General features: G+C 44.0%; 1 protein-coding gene across 2 annotated transcripts in view; it reads left to right on the top strand.

Moving 5' to 3' along the window:
- The first annotated feature begins 369 nt into the window (after window positions 1–369).
- Window positions 370–18,735, top strand: part of erfl1 (Ets2 repressor factor like 1) — a 37,719-nt gene continuing 19,353 nt past the window's right edge. Inside the window, exon 1 of one of the 2 annotated variants that reach the window (XM_071470609.1) lies at window positions 370–553. The gene's annotated coding sequence lies outside the window, so the exon portion shown is untranslated. Of the gene's footprint in view, window positions 554–14,205; window positions 14,337–18,735 lie in introns of those variants that run through there. The other variant, XM_071470610.1, reaches the window with a different exon arrangement.

Here is an 18,735-nt window from a genome sequence, read left to right as displayed (position 1 = left end):
CCAAACACGCACTATTTAAGTGATTATTGAATTATTATAGTGATTTCTCTCATAGTGGCATCTCTTCCTTCCTCTCTCTGCCTCCGTTACTGTACGGAAGTAAAGAGTAAATAAGATGATTGATCTGTGGTCTACCGGGCAGCAGTGCTCCTGCGGGAAAACGGCACAACACAAGCCCCAGGATCGGCTCCTTTCAGCTGGGCCACCGCGCCTCCTGTCCCCTGGTTTATTCACGGCTGCTTCTGTCATTTTTATTTCAGATTTGAATGAGTAAAACAAAAAAAAAATGTTTATACACACTCGTCAGGTCTGGGGATTGTGCAGCCACAGAGGGAATTAAATTTATTAGGCTATCTGTTGTGTTTTCAGTGACGCCTTCGTGCAGTGCGACAGCGGCACTCCCCCTACCCCCCACCCCCTCTCCCCTCGCCTCCTCACCTCCCGGGTCGGAACAAAGCGCAGCAGCGAGCGAACTCCCGAGTCCAGTCCGAGAGACGGTGATCGGGCTTCGGCCTCAGGTGCATCTCTGAGGCGGGGCGACGCGGAGGTCCAGGTGGGTGAACTTCCTCCTCATCTTCACCGTCAGCCTCCCAGAGGCTCAGTCTCCATTTGCTTTTCCTGCTGCTTTTCTATTACACCTGGCTTTATTACTCTTTTAAAACCAAGCACAAAAGACCCCGACGTTTTTTCATATTGTAGGGAGCTGATGTCACTTAAGGTCAAAATGTTTTACAAAGGGAAGACACATGTTGACCACAGCTGCCTCCCTAGTTTGTCCATGTGGAGGCACAAATTGTGAAAGTTGCAGCTCCAGTAGTGACTTTAGACATTTTCTAAGAGCAAAATGTAAATTTTAAAGATCTATTAATGCCTAACGTGAAATCTTTGAGCGTCTGGCTCAGTGACTGTTACTCAGTGACCCACAGAACAAAGACATTTTAATTGTGAAAATAATTTTGAAAACTGCAAGATTGTCTTGCTCAGTTACTTTGATCAGCTTTGGAAGATTTTTTCTTTTTTTTTTTTTTTAAGTTTTTTTTTCTAGTTTTTAGCACTTTCATTCATGCTCTTGAAAATGTGTAGCAGCACAGACCTGTCTGTGAATAATCAAAGGTGTTGAATGCGCCACGCAATAGCCCTCGGCCATTACCGATCACATGCAAGACTCTCCTGCAGCCAGCCAATGTCTGAACTCTTCCTCTGGCTCCTCTGTTCCTTCCTAATTCTTCCTGTCTAATATTAGCCCTTTGGCACACCTTAAAATTTGTGTTTCATTATTCATTATTCAAGACCCATTACTGTTTGTTAGTAGACACACTTCTGCCTGTTACTCTGAGCCTATAGGGCAATTGAAGGACTCCTCTGTATCTTTCCCACCATCTCCAAGCCTCTGTCCCCTCCACCTCCTCCCTCTCCCTCTCCCTCATGGCCCCCTCTCTCCTGTGGCCCCCATACCCCATGTCGTCTCTCGCTGCCACACCTGGTAACTACAAACTTGTACACAACAATAACAGCCACATGTATCCATCTATCTCTCTATCTAGCCTGTCGGCAGTTAGTGGAGTGGCTGAGAGACTTGCAGGCGTGAAAGGTCAGTTAATCAATGGCGCACAATTTGACAAATCCCAGCGACTCTTATCATCCTCACGGGCGTTTAGGGCCGAAAGGAGGACCACCGAGATAAATGCTTAATCCTGACTGCACTCTGAGAGAGAGGGAGAAAGAGCGAGAGAGGACAAGCTCCGGAGCACTGTGAAGCAGATGGGCATGCAGAGAGGTTGCGAGGTGGGTAGGTGGGGGGTGTTTGAAGAGTTGGGGAGTGGAGAGAAAAGAAAAATGGGAGAAAGACGGAGACATGGAAGTGGCTCAAAGCAAAACTGGACGATGAACAAAAAGTGGCCACAGTTTTTAGAAAGTGACAGATTCTTCTCTTCTCTGTCCCAATCAGAAGAACGGGCGACTTGGTGGCTCTCAGATCGCTGAATTCGCCTCAGGCCGGGCCGGCCATGCACGTGCGTTCTGGGCTGACAGAAATCCTAGTTCACCCTCAGTTGTGGCTCTGCTGCTGTGTGTAAAGTTGAGAAAAACCAGAGGAAAACAAAGGTGTATGAGTGGTTGAATTCTCCTGTGGCATGTTAGCCCGCCTGCAGCAGTGTGCAACCAAGAGGAAAATGAGCTTTTGTCCACAAGGCTGGCCTCTTTCTTCCCCTCAGTTTTTTGAACTGCAGGGGTTTGGAAGGTGGCACAATTTCTTTGCCCATACACCCATAACAAGGATCACCTCCGTATGACATACTGCCATTTGGTTTTTTACTGAACTTGTTTTTATATTTCTTGTTGTAGTTTCTGGTGTTAATTCTATTAAGAGTTTAGATCAAAATGGTGTCATTGTCACTGAAACGAATTTCTTGAATGTGTGCGTGGTGCACCTTCCTTCCACGTGGTGTTTCAGACGGGTGTGAGAGAGCTGCTTGAGCAATCACACAGACAGATGCTCATGTCCTTTATCTCCATCTCAATACAAGTTCAATGTAATTCAATTGAGATTAGTTGTACTGGCATGACAGCAGATCCCTAGTATTGCCAAAGCACTTAGGAGGCAATGACAGGACCACATCGACACGCGCTAACACATACACAACACCCTGCGACTGGCCAACCTTGTAGAGAGACTAAGACACACACACACACAGACACATACGGAGAGACAAAGCGGAGAAAGAAGAGACAGAGTGACAGCCAAGTCAAAGAGGTCTGGGCAAAATCTCAGGATGATGAAGTTAAAGGATGATAGAAAGTCGTCGAGAAGAAGAGGAGAGAAATTATGAAGGGACCCGGATGACGAGCCGAGCTGAAGCATGACAGAGTGCATCCAAAAAGATGAAAGAATGATTGACTCACAGAGAGAGTGATGGAGAGAGAGGAGAAGAGAAGAGACGGAGGGAGGAGAAATGGAGAAAGAAGAAGAAGACGGTAGAGCAGGTGATAGAGAGCAAGGCAAAAAGAGGAGAAAGATGAAGAGAGGAGGAAGGAGAGTTCTGGGAACAGAAAAAAAGAGAGGACAAGAATTAAAGGAGGGAGGGCAAGAGGGGATAAAATGTATAAGAGTGATGTACGAGAAGAGGGGAGAGGAAGAGATTTACTAGAAGAGAGATTAAGTCAAGTTGTCCCCGGTCAGTCATTAATCCGATTTAAGAGCAATTAAGGTGAGACTGATTCCTTCCTAGAGAGAAAGAAATAAATGGAGAGCATGAAGAGAAGGGGGAGAAAAGTAGGAGACACAGAGGCAAAGAAGAGAAGAGTGACTTCAAGAGAAAAGTGGGAAAATAAAACAGGTGTTTGAACCCTGAATGCCAGTTAGTGGACAAATTAGAAGCAATCCAGTACAGAAAGACATGTGGAAAACATGTGGTGTGTACTGAAAGGCACAAAATATCACTTAAAATCAGAGCAACACAACTATAAGGAAGGAAGATTGTTTAAGGTCAAACAGAGGATAAGGTGAGAGCTGAAATAGTTTTTTTTTAATGTTGAACATAAGGCTTTGGTCATGGTTTTGCTCACGTACTGGTGTCCTTTGAGTAACAGACACTGCCTTTTGAAATACCATGGATTTCCCGTGAGATCAGGATCATACGGAAGAAGCTCCCGACGCTGTCGACAGAAGCTTAATGTGAAAGCAACCAAGCAGGACCTCCAGTTTGCATGTGAGAGCTGTGCTACCAGTGAGCTTATTCCTCTGAGAGCGGACAGAAGTCGAAAAGCTGAGTGTAAGGTGGAAGTACAGTGGACGTTTCCCTCTCATCGACATGGGACAGTGAAGGGCAGAGAGGAGAAAAAGACAGAGAGACGGAGAGCGAGGGACAAAGTCGACGAGTCTCCTTTGAATGAAAATGAAAATGAAAAAAAAAAAGCAGAGAAGCGACAGAGGTAGACCCCTCTCCCCCTCCTCCTCCTCCTCCTCTTCCTCTTCCTCCTCCTCGTCGTCCTCCTCCTCCTACTCCAACACACCCCTCCAATCCCCGCTCGGTGTGCTCTGTTGTACCAGATGTGTATCAGAGGTCTCAGGGTCGACAGAGGGGTCCCTCCACTGCTGTAGCATTTCTATGTCTACTGGGAGATGGTGGTCCTGATAGCTCGGTCGTCTGACACGTACACAACAGTGCATAAATCAAACGCACACATACACGCACTCACTCCACTTATCTCCCACTCAAGCATTGCGGTGATAGCAGCCAACTCTGCATAGAGTCAGAGAGAGGGAGAGGTTGTGGTCTGTCTTGTTAAGTGGGAAAGTAATGGGGAGCTGTAAAAAGGTTTACTTCTGTTGCTGCCATCTCTATTGTTCAGGCCTTTCCAGTGTTTGTGCCTCTTTTGTTTGATGTGTTTGAACAGTATATAGCACACTCGACTGCATCCATAATTGCTGTTCCACATAACTACAGGACAACATTGTGTTATTATGAAGCCTGTTAAGGCAAAGAATGGAGCAAATTGAACGCTGAGGTCATAGATTTTGTTGTGCAACATTTTAGGCATCTGAATGGAAATGGTTTTTACATGACTCAAATCAATGTTGAATACATCTGTTTCTTTTTTTAAAAAAGCAGCTCACCATCATAGGGAAAATTACCTTATACATATCACCTCAATTTATTTGATTTTTTTTTATTTTTTTTTATCCTGGCTTTTCTCTTTTTATTTTTCTGTGGCGCATCCATTGCAGTTTCTACCAATCTGTAGCCCATCACAAGTCCCAGATTGAGAGGCCATTTGGCTGCTGTTGACAGGAGGGAGCAGCTATTGACAGGGCCCTGCCGGGGAGGCGTGTCTCAGGTCCCGCGTCCAAAGCGTTTGTGGCGTTTAATACACTGTAGCTGAGGTCCTCGCAGCCCGCACCCTGCATGCTACTGCCATAGGGATCAATATGCACTGGGGTAGAGAGAAATGGACCATCTGATGCACACTCAGAGAGGGGGGGGATGAGGGAAAAAAGAGTGAGAGAGACAGAAACAGTGGGGAGGGGTGGGGTAGCAAGGGATTTAAAGGAAAAAGAGAGGAACAAGCTTGAAAAAGGGGAGATGGCGAGACCAAAAGGAGGAGAAGAGAAGAGAGGAAATGATTAGAGGCACAGTTTAAAAGACATGGAGGCAGAGTGCTGCACAGCACTGAGATAGATAGCAAGGAGAGAAAAGTGGTCAGTGGTTGAAAGAGACATTCAGCTGGGAGAGAAAACAGATTGGAGTGAACGGGGATAGACACTGAAAAAGAGGAAGACTCTAGACACCAGGGAGGAAACACACAGGAAAGGAAAAAAGACATAAGGGAAGAGAGAAGTGGGAGATAGGAAGGGTGAGGGGGGGGTACATGAAAGGAGGGGGGGAGAAAAACAGAAAGGGGTGGGTGCGGGGGAACGACGAGGAGGAAAGGAGGGGGGGGGTAAAATTTCCATCAGGTTTTCAATTGGGGCAGATCAATAGTGTATTAGAGCTCACCTTGACCCCGTCTCTCCCCCTTCTCCCCGGCCCAGCACACAGGCCAAGCTACTCTCCCTCACAGCAGGGGATGAGAGGGGGAGAGATTGCATTATGGCCTCCCTTTCTTAGACCAAAGTGGCAGAAAATGGCACAATAAAAGCAAAAGCGGACAGAAAGAAAGAGGAAAACTAAGTCGCGGCAGGCAGAAACAGAGTGGGAGACGAGGAGTAAGAGTGAGTGGAGAGAGCGGGAGGAGACACCAGCGGGTGTTGACATACTTGTTTGGACGGAGCTTTATCGGAGAGGAAACCGGCTGGGTGCCAGGGTGTGTGCATGTAGACATGACTGCCTGAATCTACCGAGCCACACACGAGGACAAGCTAGAACTGACATGTCGTCCACACAAAACGTATGGATCCATACAAATCACAGGTACCAACACACTCACAGACAGTAGAAATAATAATGGTGCAATCTCTTAATATACTCACAGGGACTGTATAACCTTGATAGTTAGTGCTCTGTATTGCAAAACACAGTGTCCTGTGGGTTGCATTTCTGCTGTCTGCTGGGGTCATCGTGTCTGCATGTGGAAGTGCTCACACACACAATCACACACACTCGTGCGTAAGTCAGATCTCATGGCACATTTCTAGTTGCTCAGTGTGATATTGTTGAAAAATTGTGTGCTTTATGCACTACCTGTGTCACCTTTACCGTACCCATGATAATCTCAATCAAAGAAATCAAAACTTAAAGCTTCAATGAGTAATTTCTGACCACTGCGCCACAAACCTACATAAACACCTGAAATATCAGCCCAATATCCTGGGAACTACATCCATATCCAATCCATATCCATTCAGCACATAACAATTTAAGTCCAATTCCCTTCAAGACAGGAAGTAAGGTTGGGTAGATTGGATCAATGGACGGGTGGTCATTTTAAAAATGGACGCTGTCATCTAATATATTCTGAGATTTTGCAGAATCATCCAGTGTTCATTGTCTGGTTATGGGGTTGAATATACTTGCAGCTTGTCAAGAGGTCAGAACTCACCTGTTCACAAGCATCACAGGTTACCCACTGAATACCTGTCGAATTTTCACTACAGTTGGTCTCTACCAACTTCTGAGAATAATATTGTAACCTTTAGCTTGTTCAGTCGCTCATCTTCATCACCTGCTGGTTTATTTTCATTTCCTGCTATTTTAAGCCAGGTAGGTAGTGTACATTCACGTTTTCCAATCTGATAAGATGGAGAGTGGTGCATATGATTGTATTTAGGGGTTGCTGAGAGCTGCGAGCCTCATCCATGATGGCTATTTGTGGAGTGGGAAAAAATAATAATAATAATAAAACTGGCTGTTGATCCTCAGTGGATTTGACATCACAAATTCACTTGATTCAAAGTTGATATCAAAACTATAACTTAACCACAGTTTTCTGATGAAACAAAAAATTCGACACTGCAACAATTAGGTGTACTACCTCCTCCAGGATGTGATGTAGGATTTCTGTAGGATTTCATGTGGCCTGCTGTGAGAGTAAGTTGCACACACGGAATTGGATGTAGGACACCCTCCATCACTGGAGGACAGCAAAACGTGAGGCACTTTTGGCGGAGGCGGGGGTGGGGGTGGGGGCAGAGGCAACGAGTTGATGGGGGGGAGAGGTTGAATAAAAAAAATTGATCTGGGAATTTAGCATTTAGACACAGTTTACAAAGCGATATAGAGGGGAGGCCCGGGAGCAGAGGGGACTGTGCGGGGGAAGGACACTTAACTTTACAAAAGGTCAGCTCTGCCTATTTTGACTAACTGTATCTCCGACATGCCTTGCGTAGGCTACACCCCCAGAAAAATAAACACAAAATACGATTCTCAGATTCTCCTCAACGATCCATCTACGGGTGCGACCGTGTGATTTAGCTGTTTAGACAGGAGCTTGTTTGTAAAAGCGCAGACCTACTAGCAGCACCATCCTCATCTCTTCCCCACATTTCCTAATGCTGTTCCTATTGTCACCCATCCACACTCCAGTGCACATGCACACGCCACGACGCCACACACACACACACACACACAGAGAGAGAGTAACACACAAACTCTGTCCCACTCGCTGAGGGGGAGAAAAGGAAAGAAAAAAGGAGAGAAAAAAGAAATCGATCGCCGGGGATAGCGGTGCGCGTCGGAGGATCGTATCTTGTCAAAATAATATATTACCCTCATCCCCGCCTGATCGATGCGGTGGATTAGGGACGGAGGGCTCCCTCTCTCCCCTCCTCTCTTTCTCTCTCTTCCTCCTCGGTGCTTGGTGCAGTTTAATATTTACCTCCGTGAAAGAGCGGCCGCGACGGCTCTCAGCCCTAATTGATTCCGACACATGGAGCTCTGTGCTCAGGCTGCGGATGAGAGAGGGAGGGCAGGCTGGAATGCAGAGGGAGAGGTGGGCAAGAGAGAAAAAGAAAAGAAAGAGAGAGAGAAAGAATGAAAAAGAAACGAAAGGAGGAATGAGAAAGACAAGAAATAAAGACAGAGAGGAGGGAGGAGGAGAGGGAGGGTGAGGAAACCAAAGGGTAGGACAACAGGGGGATCAGCAAAGTAGTGGAAAATGTGATGAAGACATATTCTTATTTCAAGGAGGTGAGACAAAAGATGAGACATCTATAAGAAAGGAGAAAAAACTGTAGGACGGACGGAAGAGGCAAAAGTGAAAAGGCCAAGTTAAAGTATTCAGTTTAAAGTAGTGGATGGATAAAGTTTACAGGGGTGACAGAGAGACAGATGAACTAAAAACCAGGGAGGTCAGAGGAAATATAGATGGAAAAGTGGAAGATGGAGACAGGAGAGACAGAGGTTGAGAGGCATAGCAATGTATGTAGCACAAATAGGGTGGGGGGGGGGTGAATGGAATGGATAGCGGGGAGGAAATGAATCAGGAAGAATGAGGGAAACGACGAGGAGTAGGTGGAAATGGGACAGAACGCGGAAACAGCTCTGGGAGAGCGGGAAGAGAAATGGGGGAGGGAGGGAGGGAGAAAGGGGGATGTAAGGGCCGAGGAGAGCAAATGAGAGGGGATTAAGAGAGCGACGTGAAGATGGATAGAAACAGAGGAGTGAAACATGACGGGTGGAATGTAGAGCACCAATAAAAAGGCGAGAACGGGGAGGAAAGAAATAGGGGGATGATGGAAAAAAGAGCCTGGCGCAGAGGTGACAGAATGATATCAGGTGGGATAGACAGAAAACAGGAGTGATAGCGGGAGCGGGAGGCGGGAGGGTAGAGAGGGACCATATTTTCCGCTGAAGGAACTGGCCTGTCATGCTGTTCCGCCAGCGCAGAGCGGCTCTATAAAATACAGAGAGCAGGCGGGTCGTGTCGGGTGACTTATGTGTATATCTAGGCTTTGTCAATATTTCTTTCTGTCTTCCTTCCTCTGTGCTCCCCCTATTGCTCCCTCGCTCTCGTACTCGTGTTTTTCCAACTCCAATTGCGCTGCCACTGTCTCTCCCTCTCTGTCTGTGTGTGTGTTCTTGTCCCAGTTAAGTGCTCACTTCTTCCCTCACAGAAGTATTGTTTACCACTGTTACTGTCTTCTCTACCGAGCGGGCGCGCATGCATGAGAGGTATACGTTTTAGGAGTCCCCTGTGCCTTTGAGCGTTGGCTTATGAGCCAAACATGAGTGTGGCACAATGACTTGAGGACTTGGCAGGCGTATATCCCCCAATGATTCTCTATTATGAGGCAATACAGGCAGGACGATGAGCCTCGCAGTTAAATTGACATCACTGACAAAGCGCCAATATTCTCATTGATGCTTGTGTTCTAAAGTCTGTCTCCAGCCCCAAAAACAGGGAGGCAGCCCCTGGTGTTTCGCATCTATCGCACCTTCAGTCCCTGCTTTTCAGTTTTCCCTTCTGTATGAGTGCATGTATGAACGAAGTACAGACGCACCGGGTGGTAGGCTGATTTATTCATGCATTCCCAGGGAAGATTGCACCTCCTCTTCCTCATTTGGCATGGTTTAGTATCCTGAGCACAAGCCTGCGGAGACCCAGGTCCACGGGGGGGCCCAGACATCCTGCAGATAAACTGGCCCCATCTACAACTGGTGGACACACACAGATTACCCTGCTCTGCATTTCATGTGTATTCATTAAGAAAACACATCAAAACCGCTCAGAACAGTTCTGTCTAACCAGACATGTGAGGCTGCTGCCCTGTTGCCTTCATTTTCTGCTTAGATTTCGTTCTAAATGATGCCCAGACTTCATGTTACTTTTAAGCAGCACACCCTCAGTTTGAGTCCTGGTGGGACCTTGTCTCGAAATAATTTGCATTAAGAGAGATAAAAGTATAGATTTGAGGGTTGACACTGTCTATTAACATCTCAGAAAAAAGATTTAAAAACCACAGATTTCGATATAGATCTATTTTGAGTTACCATCATGAGTCCACGACAAATAGTGTCACCGTGGAAACAGAGGGAGGAAAAGAGATACAGGACAGAGAAGTTGCGCCTGACTGAAACAGAACTTATTTATTTTTACAGAATAAGCAGAAAATTTCCAATCCACCTCCATGGCTTCCTCTGTCTCTGTTCTATTGTTTCTTTTTACTTCCCCCTGTCTCCCCATGCACCCCCCCCCCCCCCCTCTCTGTTTCTGCCGCTGTGTCTGTTCTTTATTTACACCTCTCCCCTGCTCTCTGCAGTGGCTCAGGGAGCGGTAACAGAAGTGTCACTTGTCATTATTGGTCTAATTCAGTAATCCGTCATCGTGCACTCACTGTATGCAGCGCATTATACGCCAGCACAGCAGGTGTACTACGCACTGAGGTGGAGATTCGATTTGACACGCACACACAGGCGAGAGGGCCGACGGGGGCCAGGGCAGACGGGCGCTGAGTGTGTGTGTACGTTTCTTTGACTGTGTGTACGTGTGTGTGTGTGTGTGTGTGTGTGTGTGTGTGTGTGTGTGTGTCTGTATAGAAGAAAGTGGAAGAAGGAAACACAGATAGAAAGATACAGAGATTGAATTTTGGTGTGTTTGTGTGCATGTCTGTGAGTGTGTCTGGTTGCACATGGATATATGAGTTTGTACTGTGGTTTCAATAGAAAGGCAACAGTCCAAGACGTCTGTGTGCTGGGAAGAGACATCAGAGACTGGACAGACCGAGACAGCGGAGACAGAATAGATATTCGAAATGGTAACAAATGTGGACACAGTCATAGCCACTTCATGAAAGTGAAACATGGCGTCCTGTGTATTCATTCATATTGAATCTGCGCTTGTCAAACTCGGTGTTTGGTTTGTGTTTGAAATATTTTTTTTGACTTCAAACTTCATTTGTTTCCCTATGTGTTGAACATGTTTCGTGACCCATGGCTCCATGAAACAAAGTCAACAACCAACAAGGAAAATAAAGCTGTCTGAAAACAAGGCTATAATACAGTACAGAACAATGCTGGTTTAAATATGGTGTTAAGTTGTTCTGATTCTTGACATTTACCCAGCTCTCTGGACTCAGCAAGTTCTTCTGTACCATTATATAGTTTTATGAAGTAGTTCACGATGAAGTTGTTTGTTTATTTTAGTAAGTTTCAAAAGATTTGAATAATTTAAAGAGATGACTAAAAGATGTTATTAACGAATATTATAATTAATAACTAAATTGCTAAATACAGTCAAATACAGTCTTTTTTCTTATCAGTTGTCACTTAACAGCCTGTCTACTTGGGCCATGTTTTATTAGTTATTTTTCTAACATTTTTGTCTTTATTTGACGGCTCTTATAGAGAGATGTCACAACGTGAGGCGAGAGAGAAGAGCAATGACACGCAACAAAGGTCCACGGCCAGATTAACCAGGTTGCAATTTTATGGCCAGTGTGTTAAATCCATAGCCACCAAGTTGCCCCCATGTGTTATTATTAGATCATGTCCACATGCTTGTGCCACATATATCCAATAATAATGGACTAAAGGGACAGACAGTGTAAATAACAGATAACCTATGGAAATGTAAGAGGAAGCAAGTCTGTAATAAAAACTAGGTGCCTGGTTTTACAAGGTCAGGGCATCTCTGGGTCAACGTGCTTCTGCTCACCCCATGGTGGAATAAATCCATGGACAGAGATCCAAATATTAAGTCAGATCTATGATATTAACTCCAGCACTTCATAACATGAACTTATGGATCCCACAAGCATGACAGGTAGAAGTAACCCCAATTTTTTTTCTTAGATAACTCTCCTCTCCCTAGACTATGGCCCAGCGCTGGACCGATATCGAAATCTGAGCATTTAAATAATCTGATAACGATATATCAGATTTGTTTTAATTGTGACCCAAATCACCTACTGAGTGGAACACTGTAAAAAAAATAATAAACTTTTCAGCGCACGCCTGGTGGACAAACTATGTAATGTGACCTCAAACCTAGTGTTGCATTTCCGTACTGCAATTTCTTGTTACATGTAGCTGACACTGCAATAAGCTAATATTAGCCTAGCAGATTTATCAGTCTTACTCTGCCTAAAAAACTGGGTGTGCTGGCTGCTATGGGACATTCACATTACTCCAGACAAACAAGATTCTTGCACTGTGCTTGTTGCTCTGTACAGTTCAACCACTCCAGCGCTCTTCGTGGTGCGATTTTAAAGCCATTTTGTACCCACAGTTTTGGCGCTATGCAACTATGTCCAATCTCACGCGATGACTTTAACCACTTATTTCAAATATTTTTTAGGTTAATCATTCATATTTATTCTGTGGTTTATATTCAGCCCCGGTGAAACCATGATTATGGTTTCCATTTGAAAGGTGACATTTGTCGAGCAAAGGGCTTTTCATGTACCTGCTGTATGACACTAATTAATCACGCTGCGTTTCTGGAAGTTCAGACAAACACGCTTGTAGTTTGTTCTCCATTATTGATGGCACCTCTGAGCAGCAGCAGTCACTGGCTGCGCTCTACTCCCAAAGGTCAACGCTTAGCAGGTTTAAAATTCAGCAAAGCTACAATTTTCCCACATCACACAATATTGATTGCATACATTGTGGGTGATTCCCATTCAAAAATAAATGGCTCAGTTGAGAACAATTGCAAAGCAGAAAAGATTCTTATGCAATAATGTCAATCTCACTTTCCCTGGGGTCTCATGGGGTGTCAGCTGCACTGCACACTGGGTAGGATAGTTTTTTTTTTTTTTTTTTTTTGAACCAGTGTGAAAGGGATGGGGTTTAAGGTTTGTGATGGTGGAGCTTCCCCTTCTCTCTTTATCAATGGCAATTTGTATGTGAGCGCTCACCTCTGTGGTCCCAGTGGGCACGGCGGATTTCATCAAGTTCTTAACCCCACAAGGCTACAAATCCGGTTACCACTGTAAGTGTTTTAAACTATTTAAACTATCAAAATGCTCCACGCTGAGTCCCAAGCTGTGTTTGAGTCACACCCAGACCACACTGAGCCATATGACTCTAACTGCATTTACTTTACTTTTTTCTCTTATTTTATTTTTGCTTCATATAACACCTGCCATTTCCAGCGGTTTATCAAACTCCAGCTCTAAGCAGGCTCCAAGGGGATTCAGCACTATTGGTTGTGCGATAGTCTCAAGTTTTTCCTGTTGGTTTTATTGATTCATTTTTTATCATTCCTTTTTTCATTAAGAACAAGTTAACAGCAAAAGAAACATTTTTATATGATGTGACTATCCTCTAACTTTTTATCTTTGGATTTTTACAGGAAAATCAGTTTGTGTATCAGTGTGGGATCCACTGAATGACTGCTGTTGTATTATAGCTTATTATTTTAATTCATCATTAGTTTAAAATTATTGAATACAAATGCATAAAGCAAAAGGCTAAAGCTTTAATTTAGTCATATTTGTAATTATATAATTGCAATTAACATAATGAACCATTATGGGCTTGAATTTAAGATGAGTCAGGAGTCCAGTTGTAGAAAAGTAAAAATGGCCCACAGATGAATAGGTTACAGAGAAGTTTAGTGAAACTTAAATCAACTATTGTTTTATCCCGTCAAGAAAATGTTCAAATGAGAGTGAGGAGCAATTATTGCGTGAAGAAAGACAGAGAAATTATTTAATGAGAGGAGCCTTCATGCTGTCACTTCTTCATAAATCCTAATCATCCACCAGACTATTTCTTTTCTCAAACATCGCGATAACTCGGCTCGGCCTAATTAGATGTAACTGGAAGCGGGTCTGATGGGTTAGGGATTATTCTTTTTGCTTTTTTTTTTTTTTTTTTTTTTTTTAGGTTTTGTATTTGGCATATTCAGCTTTCGTCTGATTTATTTGATCCTTAAAAATTGAATAGCCAAACTGTTGCGTGTTGAACATAAACTCCCCGTTTTAACGCTTATTGCGCACTAAGAGGTGTGAAGTGCGGACTTCTCAGTCTCTTACCACCTTCATCTGCGCAGTCTCGTCGCTCTCCTGCTGGGTCCGCACACAGGGACAAACAAAAAAAAAAGGGTGAGTCCCAGTTTAACTTAAAAAAGTTTCTTTGGCTTATGGCACAAAACAAACATGAATAGATGTTCTGCTCATAGAACAAACATCCCGCTAATTGATTCTTCGGCCTATTGACAGAGTCCTAAAATCGATTTTATCTAGCCTGCTGCTGATCACCGATTGGAGGTTTATTTTCCATTATATGATCAGAGGCAGTCAATACTGCTCAATAACTGTCCTCATCTCCGCCCTCCAGCCTCCGGTGCCATGATGTGTCCATCTCTAACGATCAACCACTGGATCAGTTGATTAGGCTGCAAAATCAACCTGCAGTTCTTGGCTTAACAACAAACGTAATTGTCAAGAAAAAGAGGTGAGCAGAGGAGAGGAGAGAGAAAAAGTCGTGGGGAGGGAGACAAAGAAGTAACAAAGTTAAAAAAAAAAAAAAAAAGGAGGGAAGACGCAAGGAGGGGAGAGGAGGGAAGTGAGGAAGGAGTGAAGGAAGGAAAGTGTTTGAATTATTATCCTGTATATGCTTGAGTGGACGTGAGACAGAGAGCAGGGGGCGATATGGCGAGATGTGTGTGTGTGTGTGTGTGTGTGGGGAGATATAGAAAGGGTGAGATAGGGAGGGCGGGAGGGAGGGAGGGCTGATGATGAATGGATAGAGAACAGGGATGAGAGACGGAGCAGCATGAAAGAGTGTATACGGTGCGCGGTCCCGCTCCGAGGATGATGAAACGTTAATTAAAGTAAACGAGCTACCTGAGCTCCCCGGCTAACCCCCTGTCACACTCTGTCAGGAGACAGAAAGGGGGGGGGGGGAATTTGACTGAAGATGGGAGAAGTTGGATAATCCAGCTGTGGCTTTTAGTTCAAGGTTGATTGCTGTCACAGATTCGGGGCACAGGTGTCATGTGTCTGCAGACATGCGTGCAGGCTAATTATTAATGGATCAGATCTTCATATGCTTAGCCCGCGTGCACGCAGGTGTAGCTATGGCTCTGTATATTTTTTGTAAGTTTTTTTTTTTTTTTTTTTTTATGATCACATGAGGCTACTCGTTGTTTTCCTCCTCTGTAGCCTTTTAAATTCCTCTTTATCTTAATTGCTGTGCAACATGGTCGCTTTCTTGCGGAAGGACTGCAACGACTTCACATCTCAACAACCTGATACAAAATCTTAAAATCCATTCATCAGAGGCTGTGGGTGCACGGATGCACCTGTCATTAACTGCAAAATCATTTCTGACATCAAAATAGGCCCTGATTTTCAAATCACAATCTCTTTCATGCCTGCGTGTTATGTTCCTCCTCCGTGTATATAAGCCTTACTTCCCGTTCAGTCCACGCAAGGTTTATCCGCCAAGATCACCTTTGTTTCTTTTTAATGCTCATATTCATTCAATTAATCTGAGCTCTAATTCGTTTATATATTTATTTACTTGGTCCCGCTATCACTCTCTCCTTTTTTTCATCTCTCTCCAACGATTATCCTGGCGTCTAATTAGAAATCGATGCTGCTGGGCCGGCGGGTATTTGCAATGTGTTTGTGGACGTTGAGAACAATTCCCCGGACAGAAAAGACTGAGAGAAGAAAGAGAGAGGAAGAGGAAACGCTGCACTACACTGCACTGCACTATAAGCACACACACACACACACACACACACACACACACACACACACAAATATTCTGACAACCGACTTTATTGCTTGCAGCTATTCTTCTTTCTAAAAAGCAGTAGGCTAAGTAAAAGGGAAAAAAGGGAAAGAATGCAAGGAAAGGAAAATGAAAAGAAAATCATTTTTTAACGACTGACGCCAGGGATTTCTGTAGAATTGTTGAGGAGTGTTTCCCCGTCTTTTAGGAAAACAAACAAATCTCGATGTGGAAAAGCACTTTAAATGTGATGGCCTGCATCTCACCCCAGCCCGTGCTTTGCCAAAGGTCCAAGCAGCCAAATCATCAGAAAGCTGCAACATGCAGTCGGCTGTAGCTCCATGTGAATACGAATGTGTTATCATTATTATCATTATTTGGCCTCTAGTAATTATCATAATGTAAGGATAATTTAGGCGCATTGTATCTTTTTATTTTGAAGGGATGCGCAGTGTTAGGCAAAAAAGGTCCGATTTCTTTCTTTCTTTCTTTCTTTTTTGATTTTTTTTTCCGCCAAGAAGTGAGTCAATTTTTTTTTTTTTTTTGATTTTTTTGTGTGTGATGATATCACCTTCGCCAAATTAGCTCATAATAATTTAAAGTTTCCAAACCTAAATTTGTATTTATGCCCTAAATTCGCCCAACTGCAAATATGTGGGAAAGTTTGAAAGTCTGAGGGGGAAATTATGGTAAACAGTAGGCCTTGCCATACATTTTTTCAATCCTCTCATCATCATCATCATCATCCTCCTCCTCCTCCTCTTCTTATCCCTGGACCGGTCATTACCCGTCGCCGGCGCCTGTCTGATGCTCATACCGAGCGGGAGTCGCCTCCTCGCCGCCGCGTCCCGTGGAGAGGAGTCGGCAGAGAAGCGACGGCTTAGCGCCATTACCGGAGCCAATCGAACCTAACCGGATTAGCAGCTGCCAGATGAAAAAAGAAAGTGTTTCAACCAAGTGAAAAAAAAAGACAGAAATGTAGGGAATGAGAGCCTCGCACTTTTATTAGAGCAGCTTTACACCGCGGTGTGTTTACCGGCTGTGCTCTGCGTTTTATTGGCTCGCCCCTTAATCTGTTTTTCGACACTGTTTCTCTCTGTTTTCTGTGTTCATCATCCCAAACGAGATGCATCACTCTCCCTCTCTCTCTTTCCCTGTGTCTCTCTGACTCTACATGGGTTCACCAGTCAGGAAGTGTCATATCGGGAAATACAGTGCTGGCGTGTCACCCCCCTCTGCATGATGAGGAAAACTGAATAACTTGCTTTTTCTCGTTGTTGCTTCACATTTCGTCAACCCCTGTGATGCTTTACTTGTGCCAAAACCATCAGTCTGGGCTCCCTGGTGTGTGTGTGTGTGTGTGTGTGTGTGTAAGTGTGTGTGTGAGAGAGGTTTTACATGTGTGTATGTAAGCCTGTGAGTGTCTGTGTGTCTTTGTTGCTCTGTGCAGTACAGCACTAAGCCATATTTGAGCCTCCATCCTTGCATTTTCTGTCAGTCTGTCTGTCCATCTTGTATGCTCATTAAACGTCCCTCACACACACACACACATATACACACACACACACACACTCACACACACTCACACTCCCTCTCTCTCCCTCTCTCTCTCTCTCTTTCTCTCTGAGTCTCTCCCTCTCCTTCTTCTTCTTCCTCCGCGCCTCACGCTCCCCTTGCCCGTGGCTATATGATCGTGAAAAATGTGTTTACAAAACTCGCTCTCTCGCAGATCAAACTGTACGGACGAATCAAAGACTTTGGAGAGAGGAGAGAGAGGCAGAGAAGAAGCGAGGATAGAGAGAGAGAGAGGGAGAGAGAGGGAGAGGGAGAGAGAGAGAGAGAAGGGGTATGAGAAGAGGGTGTGTGGAGGCCTTATAATTTTAAAATTCTCTGTGTGTTGTTCTTTTTTTCTCCTCTTGTACGTGTGTGTGTGTGTGTGTGTGTGTGTGTGTGGACGTCTGCCTGTATCTCCTTTGGTAATACAATATCTTTAAGGCCCCCAAAACAACTATCTGTGTCTCACAGTTAAACACGAGATAATGCAATATTGATGTCTCCTTGTCTTTGCTATAACGCAATACTGGGCCCATTCTGGCTGGACACACTAACATGGGCCGATAGTGCCCTTGCACTTAAAAGAATTACTGTGATCCTGTAATAAATTTTAGAGGGATGCTACACAAATATCAAGTCCCTAAAGGAATATAGTAGAGTCAGTGGAACCATAGGAGTTAAAATACTCCCAAAGCAGCATCAGGTCACCTTTCACACTAAGTATTCAATACAAGACTAAACATCAAGTCCAGACTGGACTGTGTTATCGCTTCTGCTAGGGTGAGTCACTTCTTTATGTGTTTGGTTTTCAAAAGAAAGATTCAAGGCATGTTTTCTGCCCTCAGTGTGGAATGCCTCAGTGTCAGTAGATGCCTTTGCTAGTTCTTGTGTCCTCACAGTTCATGGGGAATGCGTGCCCTTCATTTTGTAAATGAGCCAGAGAGTACACTCTTAAGGTTTAGCAAATATTTGCTCCGACAATTACATTTTTAAAGCCTTTTAGTTCATTTTTTATTAAAAACAATGTTTTTTTAATGTCTGACATTGGGTGCCTGTCACAATAAACTAAAACACCAGGGACGACAATGGAAATAAGACTTTCTCACTCTATCCTTGACAGTCTCATATAATGTATTTTATATTAAAACTCTGTCAAGCTTCAAAATCCAATAAAACCAAAAAAGGAGTCTAAAAAATTTCAAAAAGCAGAAAATCTTATATGCTATTGTACAAAAAGTGACAACCCCTATTTTTTTGTTACATTTTTGTAACCATTTTAAATACAACCACGTTTAGTCACATAATTACATCATTATAATTATGATTATTTTGGTTAAGGTCTTGGGTTATTGTGTCTACATGGTCTAGAAGAAAATAGTAATAAGGTAAAATTGGATGAGATCAGGCTCCTTGAGGGGGCACAGGCTGCACAAGCAGAGGTGTGAGGGCTTTTATTTTTTAAGAGGAGTTTGATTCCCCCCCTTTGTGTTTATGACAGAGGTTCATTGGTTGTATTTGAGAGGAGAGAGTGTCTCAGATAATTAGAGAAGGGACAGGA

Source organism: Trachinotus anak, unplaced genomic scaffold, assembly GCF_046630095.1.
Source record: "Trachinotus anak isolate AG129_WGS33_773 ecotype Australia unplaced genomic scaffold, CSIRO_AGI_Tana_v1 ptg000032l, whole genome shotgun sequence".
Classification (NCBI taxonomy): Eukaryota; Metazoa; Chordata; class Actinopteri; order Carangiformes; family Carangidae; genus Trachinotus; species Trachinotus anak.
Note: the sequence above shows the minus strand (reverse complement) of the source record. Positions and strands in the feature narration are given on the sequence as shown.